This window comes from Cavia porcellus, unplaced genomic scaffold, assembly GCF_034190915.1.
Source record: "Cavia porcellus strain 051 isolate PalLab524CR breed Dunkin Hartley unplaced genomic scaffold, mCavPor4.1 scaffold_1, whole genome shotgun sequence".
In the NCBI taxonomy this organism is placed as follows: Eukaryota; Metazoa; Chordata; class Mammalia; order Rodentia; family Caviidae; genus Cavia; species Cavia porcellus.
In genome coordinates this window covers 208,934,815-208,955,724 of record NW_026947484.1, presented here as the reverse complement: position 1 = coordinate 208,955,724, position 20,910 = coordinate 208,934,815, and the positions used below count along the sequence as shown (strand labels likewise).

Genomic DNA, 20,910 nt, shown 5'->3' with positions numbered 1-20,910 from the left:
TGCTCTCTCCTATTAATCATTCTTTTCAATCTTATGTCACTTGTCACATATTTTTCCACTCAGCACAAAACCTGTGCATTTCCCATGTTCACCTGGATCCCTCATGATGTCTGCATGAGACGGGGAAAAAGAAAGAACTGATATGTATGTTATTTGTTGAGATGTGAGTACAAAGTCCTTCTGGGTCTTTGACCCAGAAATCTCTGTTTTGCTAGAACTCAGGAAACTAACTTCTTTGTGCATAAGCAGGGCAGCACTGAACCACAGACCTAAAACACCTGAATAGTACCTGTGAGAGTACTGAGACAGAAAACAGAAGAATCACAAGGCTTTACCAATGTCATTTAGTGTTACATAATGGGATATGTGGTCCCTTCACCTACCAACTGAAGCTGTATTATTCTAGGATGTCTTTGACCCTCTATAATATTAACATAACAGCTGTTGTTATTTCCCCCATCTCAAATAAAATTAAGGTGTATTGACTACCAAGCATCATCCTTAATCTTAAAAGATGGCATGTTTTTGGTCTGGGTTCTATTTGAAATAATATCTGATTTTTTTTCTCCATATTTCCACTCTCTTTTGTTTTTTCCTCTCACTTAAATTTTAAGCCGCTGTATTTTACTTGCCCCAGAGAACGGTGATGAATCATGAAGATATAAAATTAGCATTCTATCTTAGTCTTAAAAGTCTAGAGCCATGTAGGAATAAAACAGACAAAATATGTAGGCATTTACACCAGGGGAGTAAACTTTATCGGGCACCTGTTTGGGCAAGCAGAAGCTGGAGGAGCACAGCAATCACTGATGAGTTCCAAAAAGAGGGCATAGTTTTCTGACTTAAGAGCCAAACCTCAGTGCTGTCATCCTAGGAGGGATGGGAGTTGATGGAGCTCTGTGTGCACCTGCTCAGGTGAACCAGAGGCAACAGGGCTTCTTAAGAAGAACCGACAGAGGGTAGAGTTAGACTTGCTGGGAGCAGACAAATCCTTGTAACACTCTGTCTCTTGCACTGTGGTAAGGGAGATCCATTTCCAAATGCCCCAGAAACAGCAAAAAAAAAAAAAAAAATCTGACTTGAAAAGGTCATGTGTACAAGAGCAAATAGGCTGGGCAGAAATTCAGTAGACACCCGAACTACGAATATAGACCGTTTGAGAACCACTTCCCTGCTCCCTCCTTCTGCCTCCTCAAAAAACTGGTACAGTGGAAACTTCTACCCCCCACTGCCAGTAATTTACTCTTAACGCCAGGGAAAGGAGGGAACTAAAATTGCCTGAGATTATATTTTCACTAACTCAAAGAATCAGAGTTCAAAATAGAAACCACAGTGAGTTACAGAAAAAAAAAAAAAAAAAAAAAAAAAAGAGAGACTGTCAGCTAAGATGTATACTTTTACTTGTCAAATATTAATTCAGTTATGTGCTCCCTATATTCATTTGTTTAACTAAAGTTGTTTAAAAAGATTTTTTAGTTCTGTTCCTCCAGGCGTAATGGATGTAATGTTAGAGAATGATGGGAGTTGAATGAAGAACTCTTAGCACTGCCTCAAGCTTCTCCGATGTAGAACCTAGTATTAAAAATTATATATGAAGGCTGGGGATTTAGCTCAGCGGCATAAGCACCTGCCTTGCAAGCAGGCAGTCGTGAGTTCGAGCCCCGGTACGGATAAAAAAAAAAAATTATATACGAAATGCCAAGTACTTGATTGTCAGTCTTCTTCTTTCTCATTGCAAGTTACTGGAGGACACAGATTAAGTCTATTCTCCCATAGTGTCTAGTATCAGGCTCCAAAACCAATAGGAACTCAATAAATATTGCCATCCACTTGATAGATGGAGGTCATAATAAAAAGAGAAGAAGAAGAAAGGAAAGGATAATGCTAAGGTATTCTTTGGAGAGAACGCTAATTGTGAAATGAATTTCCTTCTTCCTCTCCCCACTTCCTGTCTTATTAGCTAAAGCAGTTGCCTGACAACTTTCTAGAACGTATTGAAGAGAACTAGTAACTTCCCTCTGTGTTACTAAAGAGCAGAAAGCATCAGTTCAAGCAATGCAGGATGCAAACCTCAACAAGCAAACCAAAGCAGACAAACTCAGCTTTATAAATAGGGAACTCATTTCCAGTTCATTACTGAAGCAGCACTTAGCACCACCATTTAGTATGGTCTTCGTATAGCTTTCTAAACTCTTCATGTAGCAGATAGTGTCTCGAGTCCCTTGGTGGGTTGCCATAGGACAACAAAGGAAACTCTTAAGTGGTCTCAGCCCTATGTGCCATTACCATCTCATCAAAAATGCAGCTCTCCTTTTGATTATTGGAGTGATAGAAGGAAAATGACCCATTAGTGCTAATGGGCCCTTGCAGGTGAAGTCCTCAAATGGAGGTGGATACACTTAGTGACTCCTGTGAACAAGAACCCACACAGACATTTATTTAAAGCCAAGTTTCCTATATTGTCAAAGCTTGCCTGTTATCCATTCTTAAGTGGACCACAGATGCAATTGTTATGCAAAAGGCAGAACTGGGGAGTGTTTGGCCAAGGATGCAGAGAACATGTACAAAGTAGGGGGACCTCAAATATTTGGGGGGTGCATTTCTTGAAATCTCAATGATAAACTCATGTCTAGCATCATCTGTACGTAAGTACTGTCTTCCTCTCAAAAAGCTATCTGCCAATAATTGGAGGTGATATCAGAAGTATATATCCCCCAAAAGTTAGGCAGTGCTGAGTAGAGAATCCAATGCAAGCTTTTTAACTTCATCTGGCTATGAACTCGGGTTGTGCAACTTGCCGGCTGTCATGATAGAAGAATATTAACTTACAGAACCACCTTGAAAACCAGATTCTTTGTCCTTAAGAGGAAGTTAACAATGCCAAACTTGTGAGGCCATTAAGGACATAGGAAATGAGTGTGAAACACTGTACAGCACATACATGACACATGGCTAACAATACTATGGCTGAGTCCATGTGTCTAGGGAGAATGTCCACAGTGTAATGTCCCTGTAAGTCAACTAGCTTCGAGAAATGCAAAAGTATATGAAGTCCAGTTTTTCCCCAATGATTAAACGGCAAATTTTCAAACTGCCCAGGACACCGATTTGATTTGATTCACATTTGTGTGTTTTCACTGTGTCTCACGCTGTATTATCAGGAGCTCCTTCATGGCATACTTAATTTGAAACCCATTAAACCTGGTAAGAAAGATAGAATGGTAGTTGATAAATTTCTTATAATTTGATACAAAATGATGAAGAGATTTTAAAAAGTTCTATGAATCCCATGGACCCATTTCTAGGATCAGGCTATGTCCTAGATCAAGTCCTAGAAAGTCAAAGAAATAAAAGGTTTCTGTGGTTGTAAGAAGGAGCAAGACCAGAAGAAAGTATAAGACACACTACTCTGTGCCACATTTAAGTATAAGTGCCATTCAGAGAAAACAGCACAGATCATGAGCTCCAAGGAATGGCCAAACAGAACTGGAAGAGTATTCAGTTATTTGAATAAAATTGGAAAAGTAAGTCCAAGAGAAGAGTTTGAGTAAGAACCAGTAGAAAATGATAGAATTTATGACTACTGCTGGAAGGGGTGAGACAGACAGAGAAATGATAAGTTCCTGAAGAAAAGTCAGACAGGCTATGAGAGTGGCAAATGTAAAGCAGTAAAGACTTTGAGAAGAAATGAAATTGTATCTAATGTTAAAGACATGGAATTTGATATAGGGTGCTGTACGGAATCCAATCCACTGTTCTGAATCTCTTTAAGGCTTAAAGAAACAGAGACGGAGGCTTGAGCATTAGTTTGGCTTCAGTCATTGACCTAAAGAAGATTAGTAAGTGCACACAGGTTTTCTTTCTCTTAAAATAGGGAGCACAAGTACCTGCCTTGCAAGCAGGCAGTCGTGAGTTCGATCCCCGGTACCGGAAAAAAGAAAAAACCAGGGAGCACATGGCAATTAAAACAAAGCCTCCCGCTCACCTTACAGCAGCAGAATGCGACTGTTAAGCTATAATCAGTTCTCTGACTCAGCTTTCCTGTTATTCATATGCATTTTTTTGTGCCTCTTAAACATCTCATTTTCACTTTAATTGCTTTGTAGAAGGCATACATATACAGGACAACTACAAGTACTCTGCAGATTGGAATAACAAAGACTCTGGAAAGTTTTTAAGAGTGGCAGTGTTTTGCATTTATTAAAGGAGGAAGAAAACAGAAGGCTAGGGAAGAACAGGCTCTGCAAAGCCAGCTTAGGGCTGAGAAAAAAATAAAAATAAAAATACACCTTCCAGTGTAGGGTGTTCTGCCCTGAAGAGGTATGACAGCCTACACAAACCATTCAAGTGGTATTTTAGGAAAAAAGATGAAGTCATACTCCTTTAGGTGGACTGCAGAAAGTACAAATTTAGATGTTTCCTTCTGAGATGGTTGGACCTTAGAAAAATTCTGGCTGGCTGATAGAATTGTCCTTTTCATGCATATTCTAGAGAAAAGTTGCTTTGCTGCGAGGAACAGTCAATCTCTTCCCCCAAATTTATATCATTATTTTTAATTTTAATCACACATTGCACAGCTATGCAGAAATACCTGTAAGTCAGATCCCATTCAGATACACTATAAACTATTTTTTTTTTTGTAAGACAAAAATTGAATCTAAATCTTTCTATAAAAAGTAAATTCCATTAGAAGAAAATCATCTATAATCCTTGGGGAACAAACACTCATTTATTTATCTATTTTTTTTTCTTGAGAAAAAGTCTCAGTTCTTTTTCTTGTAACTGCTTAAATAAATCAAAGTACTGAGAGCAAAATTAGGGGAAGTTGAAATTGATCATGTTTCTCTAACATATGTGTGTTTAGGAATAGACACATGGAACCTTTATAACAAACCTCACAAAGAATTGAATAACAAACACTATCCAAGTACCATATCAGAGCATACCAAATATTCAAGATTGAGGTCAAAAGGGCAATGAAACTAGATAAATTTTGTTCTCAGATATAAGATTTATGACTTTAATAGATCTCTATGACATAAACACTAATTTTAGAAAATCTTTGTTGAAGATATGCTCAATGGCCACCAGTGTGATTTGTTACTTGATGTACAATTTTAAAAATCTCTCATGGGGCATAAAAAGTTTAATCATAAAAGAACCAATTTTGATCCTATAAGAAAGACAGTACTTAAAAAAAAGACAGTACTTGAAACCCCTTATTTTCAAGTTTTCCCTGGAGTCTAGGTTCTGCTGAAAACCAAACTATAATTGTATCACTCACTGGGAGACTGCTTCTAGACTTTCCTGCTTCCCAGCAGGCACATTTCTAGACAACCTGTTTCCCAGAATGAACTCTGAGAATCATTCCATGTCTCATACCTTACATTCAAACTACTGCCAGGGACTGAAGACTTCACTCCGCCTGACCTCTGACACCTGTCTGTCCACAGCTGCGATCGTGTCTCCTTCCTGTCTACATTCTCCCTTACTGAATAAAGCATTACTTTGTGCCCCTGTCCCTATCTAGCCTCTTTATCAATACTATATCAGGTTTCCCACTCTGTTCTAGCATCCCTAGTACGTCCCTCTGTCATCTAAATAAAATCTTAGGCTCAGTAGTTTCACAGTTTTTAACTATTGCTTAGCTAAATTTTGAACTATCTTCCCCCAATAATATTGACTAGGCAGAGTTGAGGGTGCAATGTTCTCTCCTTGTAGTCTCACTTTTAGCCACATTATAGTAATTATCAGGTCTCCGATTCCAATTTTTAAACTGCTCGATCGTTGTTTGTAACACATATTTCTTGCATCACAAATGTGTTTCCTGTTCTAGTGTTGCCTTCAAAATTCCGTCCAATTTTGGGGACTTACCTCAAAGTATACTTTGGTAGTATATACATGTTTCCTCTACTCTTGATAAATATGATATTTGAATCCTCATAAAAATATAAGCCTCTTTGCTGACAAGTATTTTTTCTCATTGTGTGTGTGTGTGTGTGTGTGTGTGTGTGTGTGTGTGGCTAGCTTTTCTCCCTGCCACTTCATAACTTTTTGGAAGAAATGATCAAGATGTAGGAAATTTTGTATTCTTATGATCACTTCATTATTTTTTAACTCCCAGGAACAAAGAATTACTAGTTCGTATTCAATACATAATCATTTAAACAATAAGATACATTGAAACTATCATGAATACAGCGTTCATACTTGACCCATTTCCTTTCACCTGGAAATAAGAAATAAAAGTAATCCTGGAGAAGGCAAGTTTTCTTCTACTAATCTGTTTCCTGAACTCTGAGATGAAGCCATCTAGCAGTCTTGATATCTACAGTATGATGTCATTTTTTTCCATTCAGACAGAGTCATTTGATAGAGTAATTCTAGAGCACTTTTAATTGATACATATTGAGTTTATCTACAAAGAGAAGTAGAGAGATAGAGATGGATGTACAGAAGCAGTCTGGGTTATTAATATGCAGTAATGAAAGCCTAGTTGTGAGTCTTCTACTTAAAATAACGGCAAAACTGGGTAGAGAATTCAACTTGAGCCTGACCTGGCTTTCTATCTGATTCTATTTCTGGCTACCTTTTCATTCTCTGACCTGCTTCATATATAAATATGACCTCAGTCACGCAGCCTCCATAGGCACAGTTCTCACTGTGGATCTCTCTCTCTACCCAGATTCATCCACTCTTCCCTGTGGGCATCACAAAGAAACACCTGCATTTGCTTCAGTACAGAACACGGTATGACCTCTGATGTCCTAACCCACTGAGTTTGCTGGTCTTCATCTGTATTCCCTATTGCTTTGTAGATGTCTTATTTTGTCTGGTCTCTGAGCCACCAAGCATGCCTAGGTTTATACTCTCTCTATATCAAGCTTCTACTCTGCTCCTCAATGACATCACCCTGGTCAAGACCAGAAAAGACAGCTTTGCCTCTAGCCTTACAGAAATAACTGACACTTGCATAATGCCTTGAATTTTACTGAGCGCTTGTACATGTACCCCATTTTTTGGTTTTGCTTGGTGAACTACAAGGAGTGTTGTGCTTGTTGGATAGATGTTACAAATGAAGAAACTGTGATTCAAAATAATAACTCTAGGAAATAGCAGAATTTGAATAAAAGCTGAAGTCTTCTGCAACTGTCATCATTCTGACTTAACCAACATCATCTTACACACTGTACATTCCAGGTAGAAAGTGGACATTTTACACAACTCCGATACTGCAAAATACAAGTAACTTTAGAGAGATGTGGCCAGTGGAGAAAAATAGGAAGAAAAGCAGGAGTCTCACAAGTTAAAAAACTGCCAGAACCATAAGAGACTCATCTGCATGCTGAGTAATGTTATTAAAAAGTTAATTTGCTTCTATAATGGTAAATATTAGATGTCAAAATTCTGATGAGTGGATAGAATTCATGTGACAATAAATTTGATCTTTAGACATGGCAGCTCTTTTTCAAATGCCTTTTCAAAGAGATAAATTGGACTCCCACATGCAACCCTGATCCAACCTAATGCTACTATCTCTTTGGGAGATATGTGGGGTATATCACTAAGGCTTGAGCTCAGCCAGGCCTTAAAATTTTCCTACAGACAGTCTTTGAGAATTAGTATTTTCATTATTCCATGAACAGAACAGAGAATGCTTTCTGTTCTGAAATTCTGTTTCTAGCTAGAATTTTAGAATAAAATTGCCCAAAGAAGGAAGATTTTTTTTTAAAATTATGATTCTAAAATATACAACAGGAAGACAGATTTTGTTTGTGTGTTTAGCCAGCAGACTGTGAGGAAAACCTGGTGGGCATGTTAAATGGGAAGTAATACAATGAAATTGCTATAGAGGTGCATGTGGTAATCCATCTTCTTTTAAATCCACTCTATGCCAGTGACACTGTGGCAGATGGGGCGTGAGTTCAGGCATATAAATTCATACCAAGCTAACTTAATCTCAAATTACCTGTAAATTTTCAAATCACCGGTAAGTGAAAACCAGGTACAGATATTTTGAATTTTGTTCTGTTTTGTCCATATCACAATGGCAGTTATTTTAGATACCTGTGTCATCTTTTGCAGCATGTAATCCTGTCACCATGGAGCTCCATTTTCCTCTCACTGTGTGATACTCTCCGGGACTGCATACGGCACAGTAGGGCTTCTCCATGTCACGTGCCTTTTTACAACTTCCACAAACAGAGTATCTTGGTGCAGAAGATGTTTTGGCACCTGCCTTCCACTGACCCTGATAGGAATCCTTCACTATACTCAACAATTAGCTCAGTCTCACAGGTGGGTAGAGCATCCTAAAGGCAAATCATTCATCCAAGTCAGTACCACCAATACAAGGGGGGAAATGCAGGCATCTCAACCTCAGGCTTCCCAAGCTCTGTCTTTGCCCACTGCAGAATACTCTTCCCTAGTTTTGTGAAAAATGCCCTCAGAGAAAGGAATAGAATAGAGGAGTTTGAAAATAGCTGCTTTGAAAGCAACAGAGACTTTTAAGTGGAGGACCACATAACAGGACCCATGTAAACCTGTTGTTTTTCTGAGTTTTTGTGTTGCACTATACAGCAGTTAAGTTTTCTTTCTTTTCTGAAATATCTTATTTCAGAGAAATTTTATTTTATTACAGAATGATTGATTTAGTTTGATTATGGCATACCTAGTGATATACAAAGCAAGCATAAAAGAACATCTCTAATATTGGTCTGCTTAATACAGATCAAGAAATGGGACCTGCTTTCACTTTAGACATATAAGGTAAAAGTGATCAAAGCTACCAGTGGCTTTCTAGATAGTAGTTTGAAAGAACAAAGTGTGCAGTTCACACACACACACACACACACACACACACATAAAATCAAAAACATAAACAAAACACAAGAAAAGTTTATGACACTGTAGAAGAGCTCCCCATACATACAGGCATACCAGTGTTAAACAGGAAGTTATATACAAGCCAGCCTGAACACAGGTGGCCAGGGTGACATGAAAAGCAAGGGAGACATGAAAAGCAAAGATGTTACTTTCTTCTCTTCATTTTCTTTATTGTTAGTTATAAATAAAACCCAAGGGGCTGGGCATTTAGTTCAGCGGCATAAACGCCTGACTTGCAAGTGTGTGGTCGTGAGTTCGATCCCCGGTACCAGTAAAAAATAAATAAATAAATAAAACCCAAATAAGCTTATGGTTTCGAGCCATGGCCCAACGGGAGGTAAGAGCCTCTGCTCATGCTGATAAGGTCCAGGGTCATATGAAGTCCAAAACATAGGAAGGAGTTTGAAAAAACAAAAAACAAAAAACTCAAGGTCTCAACACAAACAGACACATTCCATCTAAACAGTAAATACAATCCTTCTTCCTTTGAGCTTAGTCAGAATAGTCCCATTTTCCTTAAAGACCTTGGTGGAAGGAAGGGGTAGCGCTGGAAGACCCACTTAATCAGATGGATGTAGCCTGCGCCCTAATTTAGTGGCATCTGCCATGTTGGTACTTTGACGCTTGACGCTGTGTCTCTGTATTTATCTCTCTGTAAACTGATCACCTCACAGTCAACTGTCTCCTCTTCACAGCTTTCCGTGTGCCTTGTTTCACTTCTTTTCTCAAAGAGACAAAGAACCAAGAAGCACCACAGATTCTGTCTGGTGTAAAGACCCAGTTTCTCAGTGACAACAGTCAAATAAAGCTCTTCTCTTTTCCTTAAGTGTAGGAAAAGTTTTATATATGTATATATATATTTTTTTTTTCTGAAAAGGAATTCCTTCCGGGCCCCAAAGTGGGACAGGAATAATAAGATCATCATCAGATTCTATGGGATAATGGGATACCTTATGGGGTGACTTCAAATACTTTGTTTTTTCACCATGAGAACACTTTAGAGCAAGGTCCCTCCTCAAGGGCAGAGAGGAGGACTTGCTGCAAAGGATGTGTCAGTCCATAAACAGCCTGTTGTGACAACCACTGACTTAGTGACAGGCAGCCAACATTCACTCAACCAAGAGCTGTGTATCCGCTTGGGCCTGTTCCAAGCAGCCATAAATGCAATATGCAAATGTTCCGCAGAATACCTAGAACTATTTAACAATTAAAATTAGTAGCTGCACTGTGTGAGAACTTCAGGGGATAAGGAGATAGATTCTATCTATCTATCTATCTATCTATCTATCTATTCATATTGTGCAAAACAGAGGAAAGAAAAAAAGCACATAAAATGTGAAACTACAAGTAAGTATTTGTTTTTCAAAGATCAGAAATGAAACTCTCAGCACTGTTCCACGTAATAATAATGTAGAAGGTCAAAAACTAAGTTTTGTATGGAAGACAGTGTTTCATTTTATTACATGGCATTTTTATCTGCTAAGATTAAAACAAGCATCACATGTCACTTTACATATTCATAAGTCTCTTTAATATGGCTAACTTCATGTTGCAACAATTATATAATATTATAGACCTGGGTTCCAAACCTGTTTCTACAGCTATGAAATAGTTGCTATTTAGAAATATACAAGTCACTCAGCCTTCTGATTATCTACTGCTCATACCAATGGGCATGTTAATACTTCAATTATGGGCTGGGGGTTTAGCTCAGCGGCATAAGCGCCTGCCTTGAAAGCAGGCAGTCGTGAATTCGACCTAGTACCGATAAAAACGAAAAAGACAAAAAAAAAAAAAAAAAAAAAACTTCAATTATGTAATTGTTCTAAGGAATAAGACATCATATTGTGAGGTAGAATAACAGAATTAAGCTCTGTTCAAATTGCCAACACAATCAATAACAGTGTGACCATAACACAGATATCCAGGTGTAACACTAAAAAGCAAAACTGAAACCCTTGCCCGTGTACTACTAAGCTACATAAATATTCTAACTAGAGTAATAATGAAATGAAAAAAGAGAAATTTACCTAAAAACACTTTTTTTTTGCAGTAGTCCAACCATCTAGTGAGTTTGGACTACCAGCCCCGGAACAGATTAGACATGAGGTGGCAGCTGGAAAGCCGCTCCTAGGTGATGTCCCAGAGAATTTGCTTTCTGTCCCCTAGATTCCCTGCAGCTGAAAAATGTAGACCGGCCTCTGGTTTTCTGAGAAATCTTTCACCTTTGAGAAAGCTAAATATAAATAGGAACACTGGGAATGAGCTGGACTATTAGGGCCAAGAGGGCAAATCATGCATGGAAATTTCCTTACATTGATTATTTAAATTTTTTAAATTAAAATTATGTTTTATCATGGTAAATGGTTATAGAGTTTTGTCTAAAAAGTGAGCACAAAAATTTACTCTAAGTCAGTGCATGGAACAAATACCTCAACATAATGTATTTTTTAAAAAAAATTTTTTTTTGTCTTTTTCTTTTTTATCGGTACCAAGGATTGGACTCACAACTGCCTGCTTGCAAGGCAGGCGCTTATGCCACTGAGCTAAATCCCCAGCCTCTAAATTTTTTTTTTTTTGTCTCTTTCTTTTTTATGGGTACCAGGGATTGAACTCATGACTACACACTTGCAAGGCAGGCACTTACGCCACTGAGCTAAATTCCCAGCCCCAACATAATGCATTTTAAAAAATGGATCCTCAGTGTGTTCCCTACCCCAGGCTAAAACTTCTGGATTCAAGTGATTCTCCTTTCTCTGGTTCCCAAGTAATGAACAACACATTTTAAAGTAATGGCCTGAAATTAAAAGAGAAAATTGTGGCTTGACTATGTTTAAACATCTTCTTTAATATAACACTTTCATATCTAAGCCCTTCTCATGTAAGTGTTTGGTGGTGAAGGTTGTTTATATGATTTTTGAATAGAGAACACACAGACAGATCCAAGCCAAGAAGCAGTTTCTCACATTGGAGACACTCAGTTTTGCTTAGCACTCTGTTGCTATGCATGATTCATGCATATGTCTCAGAAAATATACAAATAATTATGTCACAGGCCATCAAACTGCTCAAAAATAGATGGTACCATGAATGTTAAATTTAAAAATGCGAGGGTCTGTTTCATTACAGAATTATACACCAGCACTAAAGCTTACAGTGTTTGAAATCTTTTTCAGCTCCAGATCTCCAAGAAAGAGCTAAGGCATCGTGTTGTGGGGGGATGCGAGGGCAGTGAGTGAGCAGTGACGGAGGGTACTAGGTTTTGGCTCTGGGTGGCCTTCCCAGTCTCATTGTCCAGAGGCAGGCTTCAGGAAGGGGACTGGATCCTGGGGCTACTGTGTTGGTTAGTGGATTAATCCACAGGTGAGTCCCTGGCCAAGTGCTAGTGGGAGGTGAGATCTGATCAGAACAGGTGGGTCACCAGAAGCGTGACCTGGACGACACAGCTCCCTCCCAGTTCCTTTCCCCTCTTCCAGCTTCCTGGCCACAGGGAGGTGAACAGCTTTCTTGCACCATGACCTTTCCTCACACCTTCCTGCCTTGCAGCCGGCTGAATTTTAATCGAAACTTCTGAAACTCTCCTCTCCTCCTTTAAACTGTGGGTGTCAGGTATTGTGTCTCAGCAATGAAGAAAGTGACTAAGAAGGAGAAGAATCCGCCCACAGACAGGAAACCTGCCAACACCAGATGCACTCTCCCTGGTACGCAGGGTAGCTGCCCTACATACCTCCAACACTTGACATATCCTGGGGAGCCCTGAGATTCCCCCAGCTTCTTACAAGCCCTTGGGCATCAAAGAGCACACAGGTAACTGCATATTGGGGAAGAAATAAATCTCACAAATAAATATTTGTGGCAAGCCGGGGCTATGACAATACCTCAGAAATGATTAAAATGACAATTTTTACTGTTTGATATGTTATTATTGTATAGTACGATGTTTCACCTCCCTACACCTTGCTTTAACTTAATCACCTTTAACACAAGAACCTGCAAACTAACTTGAGAATTGAAGGGAAAACACATGTAAATCTCTTACTTAATGCTCAGTAAAGGGTAGATGACAGTAAGGGAAATAGTGGTATGTCCTGCTTAAGGGCATAGATGCAAGCAAGGGTAAATCTACTATTCCTCTATGTCTGTCTGACCTCAAATTTGTCCTGAATTACAATGCTATATTGCTTCTCATGTTTAATAAGGACCACAGTAATTAACTGCACAAGCAGCTAAGAGCAGACTTGTAAACACACACACAAAAATCACGTTAATGTGTTGTGGAAAAGGAAAGCCTGAGTGACCTATTGACTCTCCATAACCCAGTGTGACTCTTACAGGACCCCAGAAGCAGTGTTCAATGTGTGCCAATAATGGGCTAATAGCGGCACTGTGTCATCATGAGTGTGCTTTCCTAGGAGGAATGGAGGAATTGGTTCTGGAGGATACTGCAGAGGAACTGTAGTAAAGCCAACTGACTTTCTAGTCTATTACACTTCTCGTCCATGGTTCAGAAAGGAGTCTTTTAGTGCAATTAGACATCAGAATTCCTTTGGATCATTCTAAGGGGGCAGAGGAGGCAGGGAGGGACAGACAGACGACAGACAGAGACAGAATTTTTTCATTCTTGAACTCTAACTAAATATAAGAATCACCTGAAAACAACAGTGCCATGCCTTTTAGGGACCCATAATGAACACTGAAACATTACCCAGACATTAGTGGGGCCTTTCTGTCTTTGATAGATCTACAGGGGCCTAGGAGGACTCCGCATAACACTGCAGAGGCCAGCAGGATAGTGTCTTTCTTTCCCCTGTGTTTCTTACGGATTCTGGGAGCCTTTGACTGGGGCCTCTAGCTTTTGTATTCCAGGTACCATCTCTGTTTGACCCCCACAATACCATCTCCGTTCTCTGCAACAAGAGATTTTGCTTGCTCAACTGTTTGTCAGTTTTGTCATGCAAATATTTTAGTGTCACACACTATGCAGTGTTTCACCATTTGGATGACGTTAGACTTCATCCTTACGGTCTGTGTTAAGGCAGAAATCCTGGCTTCCTGCCCACAGCTTGCTTGACTGTGGCTATGTTTTTCCCGCCTTCAGGTTCACTGGAAAGCAATCTGCCGCTCCTTTCCTCCTTCCCCTTTCAACCTGAATCAGTCTAACTAGGTTTATGCTTCTTGTATCTCAACAAGCTTTGTCTAGTTTCCCCTCAATTAAAAAAGGGAAGTCTGAGAGCCATGAAAATGGAAAGTATAAACCTCTTCAGTGAAAATGGAGGATACAAACTTTTCAGTGAGATAGTGCCTTACTTATGTTCCCAGGTGACACAGCAGTCCCTGACCAGGAAGCCCAAGCCCTAAGAAGGTAACTCCTGAATAGCAACCAGTTGCAAAGTCCCATCTCCAGATGACCATGAGGACTGTGAGTACTCACCAAGTTACATCTCTGCTCTGATCACCTGCAGGGACTTGTTTATCCATCATGCAAATTCATCCACTCTAAAGAGTTCAGGCCCTGTAATCACCACCCCTCTGGGAGGTGATAAACTGACTCTCTGCCCTGAAAGGCATTTGGATGCTGGTTTCAGTTTTTCAGGAGGAACTTTCCTATAGGAAGACCTGAACAGTGCTATATCTCTTTGCAGCTGTTCTAAGCCTGTAAGTGAAGACTCGGGGTTCTGAACCACCACCAGGGTACTGAGCTTCTGCAAATGGGAAAAGCTGAGGCCTTGAAGGTAGAGCAGAAGCAAAGGACTGATACATGTGCCCATGCTTACATCTCCGTATTATACCTGCACCCACCATACCACACTCTTACCCAGTGAGCTCACATATGATCGGATTTCTTTGAGTGTATTTCTAGAAGCTGTCACAAGCAGGCAGTTGAGGTTGACATAAACAATAAAACTTGTTTCTCCTGGGCTTGTGTATAAATATTAAGCTGGGAAATGGAAGACGGGATAGAAAACACTGGATGCATGGATTTGGAGGTCAAGTGCCTCGAGCACATTTCTCTTATATGCAAAAGTGTTGGTCAGACCGGACATTCTCCAAGACCTTTTCTTGTCCCAGGTTTCTGTAATTCCCATGGTGAGATGAGATATCTCACATAGAGTTAGAGAGAATTGGATGTAAAAACAAAATAAAAAACTACACAGTAGAAAAATTACACCCAATGTGGGAAAACATTCCAAACAAACTAAATGGGTAAAGAACTTTTTTTAAAAGAATTATTACTAGGGAATAAAGAACTTAAAATTTACTATAATAGTGTATGCAGGCCCAAAGGGCCATGGGAAGCAGAGGGAAGAACACCCAAGTCAAATGTCAGACAGCAACTCTCAGAGAGCTGTGCAAAGAATGATATCTTACTGGGGGTGAAGCAGGTGAAAGTGGGATTAAAACAAACTGACAAGGCTTTATAGTACAGAGAACAGACCGAGACTGATTTCTGCAAAGCCTGGGAATTCAATGCAGATATCACAAGAGAAACAATGGCTTCATGTCTCTAATTGTCTTTTAAGTAACTGCTCTATGATTCTTGTATAGGAAAAGGAGTAACAAAAATGTCAAGTCTTTGACAAACTCTGAGCCTAACTGTCTTTGTTCCCTGCTATGGTGATTGTTCCAAAATGGTCCTTTTCCCTGAGTCTCAGCACATTTTCTCCATGGAAGCCAAAGAATAGTTCCAAAGTACATGGCAGATATTACTGCCCTGCTTCAAACCTTTTCATCTCCACCTCCCCACTCTCTGGCATGACACTTGGGGCCCTTCTGAATGAGCAAACTATGCTCACTTTATGCTGTGAAAATTCAGCTACTCGGTGTGGAACGAGTTAAGCTACCAACAGTGGGTAAAACCCGTGAAGCTGTGTTCTTGAACAGATAGGGACAGGAGCGCTCCCCGTATTAAACACTGGTCTTTGAGGAATTAGCAAGGGAGATGAAGGGTAAATTAGACAGAGGTGAAAACACATGCAGGGACAAAAGCAATAGGTACAAGTCACAAGTCAGAAGAAGACAAAGGCCCAGAAAGTTCCCTTTAGTGGTAATGGCAAAATAGGGACAAGGTCTCCAGACTGTGGTGACAGTGGGAAAGGACCAGGGCGCCAGGGTGTGCAGATGCCTGGGGACAACTAAGAGGGACCCCCTGTCACATCTCTCTAAAACAATTAAATCAAAGTTCTCACCTTTGGCCCGGGCCTCATATGTTTGTAGGCTGCATCTCTAACTTCCTAATGGATCCTTAAAATAATCTCCTACAAATTGAATTAGGGTTAGTGAATCTCTTTCTGTTACAAACACAAACTCTGACAGAGATCTTACCCAACAGAACAGGTCCTGCCTTTCATTTTTAACACTGTAATCCGCTTTGGGGCTAAACTCAAGGTCAAACCCTTTTCTGTGCATTTCCTGTTGAAGTAAATTGTCTACGAAAGGCAAATGGGCCAACAGCTGCCATCAGGGCTAACAATATAAACTTGGGGCAAGTCTAAACACAACAGCGCTCTTGGATAGAATCTGGTTTGGTGAAATATTTCATCAAACATTTTTCATGTAGCAATATGCAAGGGTAGAAAATAGGAGAATATGCCTCCTTCATAGGGCTGGAGAAGGCAGATAGCTGGGTAACAGACTTGTCTGGCATCAAAAGCAAAGGATGAGGAGATAGTCTCCAGGCCTTTGCTTAGAGATAGAGTGTGTTTGAATCAAAGGCCTCAGTTGTTTGTTTCTGATTAGGGGGCCGTTTAGTGGCTTGGTAGCTGGACATACAATTAGAGGTAATTCCCTTCAGGGTGAAATTTAGGATGATAGGATGGTTAAGGAAGAGATAGATGGTGACAAGCGACAAGACAGGATCATAAAATTGCACAAGAGCTCAAGGCCCTAGAGATATGAGACAGAGAGTAAAGGAAGAAGGACAAAGTAATAGGGGTGACCTAGATGAGGCCCCTAAGGCTTCTTTAGGTGGTTTTACTGTGTGGCCACTAGAGGGCACTGTACCCTACACACCTAGAAATCTTTAATTTCATCCCCAACAAGTAAACAATGCTCTATTTACAAAGGATAAATTTATGAGTTGTACCCATGGAAGGTGGAGACCCTAAATGACTCTCATTTTGTATCTTAATGAACAAGCAAAACTGGCCCCATCCAAATTCCTAGGTAACTGCAGATATTACATACAATAACCTAACTTAAAATCTATTAGTGTTTCCTAGAGACTCAATAAATGTTACCTCTTTCCCACATATATGGATACACACAAACTTATAAATTTGCCAAACACAGGAACATGAGAAGGGACATAAGGCGGAATCACAGCCTTATCTCCCCAAGGAGGTTAGGATTGAGAAGTTCCAGCATGCAGAGATACGTTCTAGGAAATGACTCCAGAGAGCAAGCTATGCTGTTTCGCTCTGTGTGTGTTGAATCTTGCAGATAATAGCCAGAGGGAATAGAGCACAAACAGCTGGGAAATAAAGATGAAAGCAAAACGGTGCCAGCAGGGAGAGACATGCAACCCTCTGAGAACCCGGCAGTGTCATAAAAGATAATTTGAACAAGGTCACCTGCATACAATTCCTCTTGGCGAAAGAACATCAGTCTCCTGCCCATTTATGACCGTCTCTACGGGGGTTAAGATGGGGAACAGAATACCTGGCCTCATCTTTCAGATTTGAGCACTAAAAATCTGTGTATAAAATGAAACAGAGCCACAGACAAAAGCACGCATTATTATAAAGGCTAAATGTGGAAATTCAGATGTCTGAAAACAAAGAAATTCTGCTTCCTAGAACAAACCGAGCAGGCTGAGGTCATCCCCACCCACTGCCACCACACAGCTTGGTCTGTGGCCTCATGGTGCCCTCTAGCGTCTCTTTGAGGTATAGTACTGCAAGGGGAAAAGCCATAAACTGAATCGGTCAACCAATGTGACTTCAGTGAAGAATGGATATAACAAAACAAGTTACAAAATGAAAACAAAATACAAGATTTACACAGAAAGTTTTAAAATGAGTTAAATTTGGCCCAACACAGACCTTGCACTATTTCAGGACTCTGTAGCAGAGTACTGTCTGAAAATACTCATCCCTTGAACATCCCTCTCAAATGGGAACTGCTCAGCTGACTCGTGGTGGCACCCAGAAATGTGCACTTCATGAACACAATCCTACAGGTCTGCTGTAGTGCAGTCCACTGGCCTCACCTTGAGACGAACCAAAGATGACAGATGATGCAATGGCATCAATCTGACTGCAGAATCAATATGATTAATTATAGTAAATTCTTTAAGGTACCGATCATAAGAAAACTATACAGAGAATAAAACCATTAAGTCAAACAAGAGCTTTTTCATTCACCCTGAGTCTAGAGTGGTTCACTTAATCCTGCCTCACTGTGGGAGCCAGGCGGAGGCAGAGAGGGAAAAGCACACAGCAATTCCTGATCCTTCAGACACCCTGCAAACATCACTGCTTCAAAAATCATCCTGGTGTTTGCAGTTTAGTTTCAACGCCCAACACCACTCCAAAGCATTCTATCCTTCTCTGTCCTGCATGTCACGTCTCAGCCCCAGTCTGCTCCTTGAGACATGAGCTTTTCATTGTGGCATTGTCACCCTCCTCCAGCTCTGCTCTCCACTCTTAACGCAGGTTCAGGGCTCAGTAAATACCATTTGGTTGCTGCCTGCACTAAGGGGTGTTCCGATGATGGATGATACAGATCACATTCCATCACACCTTGAGGCACACATGTCAAGAGGGCTTTGGGCGTTTTTATTGGCCTTGGGTCACATACCCAAGTTACAAGCTGTCACGGTGTATGTTGATGGCCCCCAGGCCTCATGCATTTGCATTGTGCATTTGTGCTTGTTCACTGTCTAGTGCTTGGATTGGGGGTGTGAGTGCTACACTGGCTAGGGGAGAATCCAGGATGTAATGTAATGGCAGGAAGAAGGTGTGTCTTGCTCTTTTGGCAGTTCCTGCTTGCTGTTTGCAGCCACCATCAACTGCGGTCCAGCCATGCTTGCCTGCCTTGTACCAACTGAGTGTGGACTGAAACTTCCAAAAACTGTAAGAAATAAACCTTTTCTTTCCCAACTTGGGCTTCAGGTATTTTGTCTCAGCAACGAGTAAAAAGCAAATAAGACACAAGCCAAAAGTTTGGTGTAATTTTAGGAACTTGTTCTCATATTTGTATTTGGTTTGAAGTCTGAAAAGATCTGGGAATTTCACAAAGTGTAAAGTGATAAACATTAGTAAAGAAAGTAAATACAATTATTCAGTTGAGGAATTCTATCACCTCAAGAGTAAAGGTACATATTTTTTTCATCTTTAAAACTTTAGGGCTGGGGATTTAGGTCAGCAACATAAGTGCCTGCCTGGCAAGTGCAAGGTTGTGAGTTCGATCTCCGGTACAAAAATAAATAAATAAATAAATTAATTAATTAATTAATAAAATAAACACGTATGCACTCTAAGGTTGCATTTTGAGCTGCTGTTGAAAACATATGCTTTCACCACACTAAATTTAATTGTGCTTTTTAGAAAAGTAAAGGTTTCAGAATTTATCATTTAACATATATATTATGTAATTCACAATTTTAGATTTTTTAATCATAGGAAAAGCTTTATATTTGGAATGACTAAACAGTCTGTTTTAAGAAAAATAAGTTGTGTAGGCTTTTAAAGTTCACAAAGGTACTCCTGCACCTACACTTTTCACCCTTATTACACTCACAAGTTTTTACAAATGATAAACAAATACTTGCTTCTCCAGAAACAGTTCTGTTAATATCCAAAAAGATATGACGGGACCTGCTGTCTAGTGAGATTTCTCTTGCCCTCGTCATGAAGGGTATGTGTGTCACATATGTCAACCCTTCGTGGACCACATCTTTTGTCCTGGTGTTAGCCTCTAACAAGGTGCCCCAGTCTTTGGGGAAGTTCAGTTGCACTCTCTGGCCCTCTCCCACACAAACAAGGCTTTCACTGTAGTGGTTCACTCAGCCAGCAGAATCAGTGTCACCAACTAGCTCTTTCCCTTGACAATCATCTGAGTTGGCCATGCAAACCATGCAGCCCTCCATTTGGGTAGAAACCCACTCAGTTCTTTCCCAGCAAGGAGTAGAAAGAGAATGAGGTCTTCTTGCTACACAAAATTACCTTTGGGGCCGGGGATTTAGCTCAGTGGCATAAGACCTGCCTGGCAAGCGTGAAGTTGAGAGTTCTATCCCGGTACCAAAAAAAAAAAAAAAAAAAAAAAAAAAAAAAAAAAAAAAAAAAAAAGAATTGCCTTTGAATTACATGCTGTGTTGTTTGAACTCAGCTGTTAGATTTGGGGCCACATCAAGCTCTTTGAAGTTAATAAGAGGCCACTGTGAAAGGTGAAGAAAGGTATTCCCATAGTTTTGTGTGTAGGACGAATGATGTTCCAGAACTGTAAATATATTGTGCAGTTACAGAAAGTGAAATACTTTTTTTTTCACTTTCATCTTACTTACTGTGTTTTTGTCAGCAAAGTTTCTACTGGATTTTCTCTTGCTAGCTTCCTAACTCTCCAAAGTTACCTTTTGAATCAAAGGGAGAGATCGTGTCACTATCAATAAGCCTCTGGTTCCAATCAAAGCACTCCTGCAATGATCCCTGCAATGATCCGCACAGGGCTTTCATTGCTTCAGGGTAGAGGAGGGAGGCCTTGCAAGAGGCTTCAGGAAGGATCTGGATTGCTTCTCCCTGTAACCTCACATTTCCTACATTCAGAATAGCATGACAATAAAATGTCCTCCAGTGCTTGTTGTGTTAAATGAGATGGGACACAGGATACTCTCCTTAGTGAATCACAAAAGCCATTCAAACAGAAACTTGTGTTATTTCCCCCCTCTCTAACATTCCCACTAAGATTTTGTTTTGGTAATTTGAGAAATCAAGTATCATTAAGGAAAGAAAACATCTGTAAAGACCTTCTTAACAGCTGATGAGAGCAGCATTCCTGGTGTGGGGGGCAGGCTCAGACTACTGTGGA

At 40.1% G+C, this 20,910-nt stretch overlaps 1 protein-coding gene across 25 annotated transcripts in view; it reads right to left on the bottom strand.

Moving 5' to 3' along the window:
• The window catches only part of Nrxn1 (neurexin 1), a 1,032,692-nt gene that overhangs the window by 510,663 nt on the left and 501,119 nt on the right, over window positions 1-20,910 (bottom strand). The gene's annotated exons all lie outside the window — the stretch shown is intronic.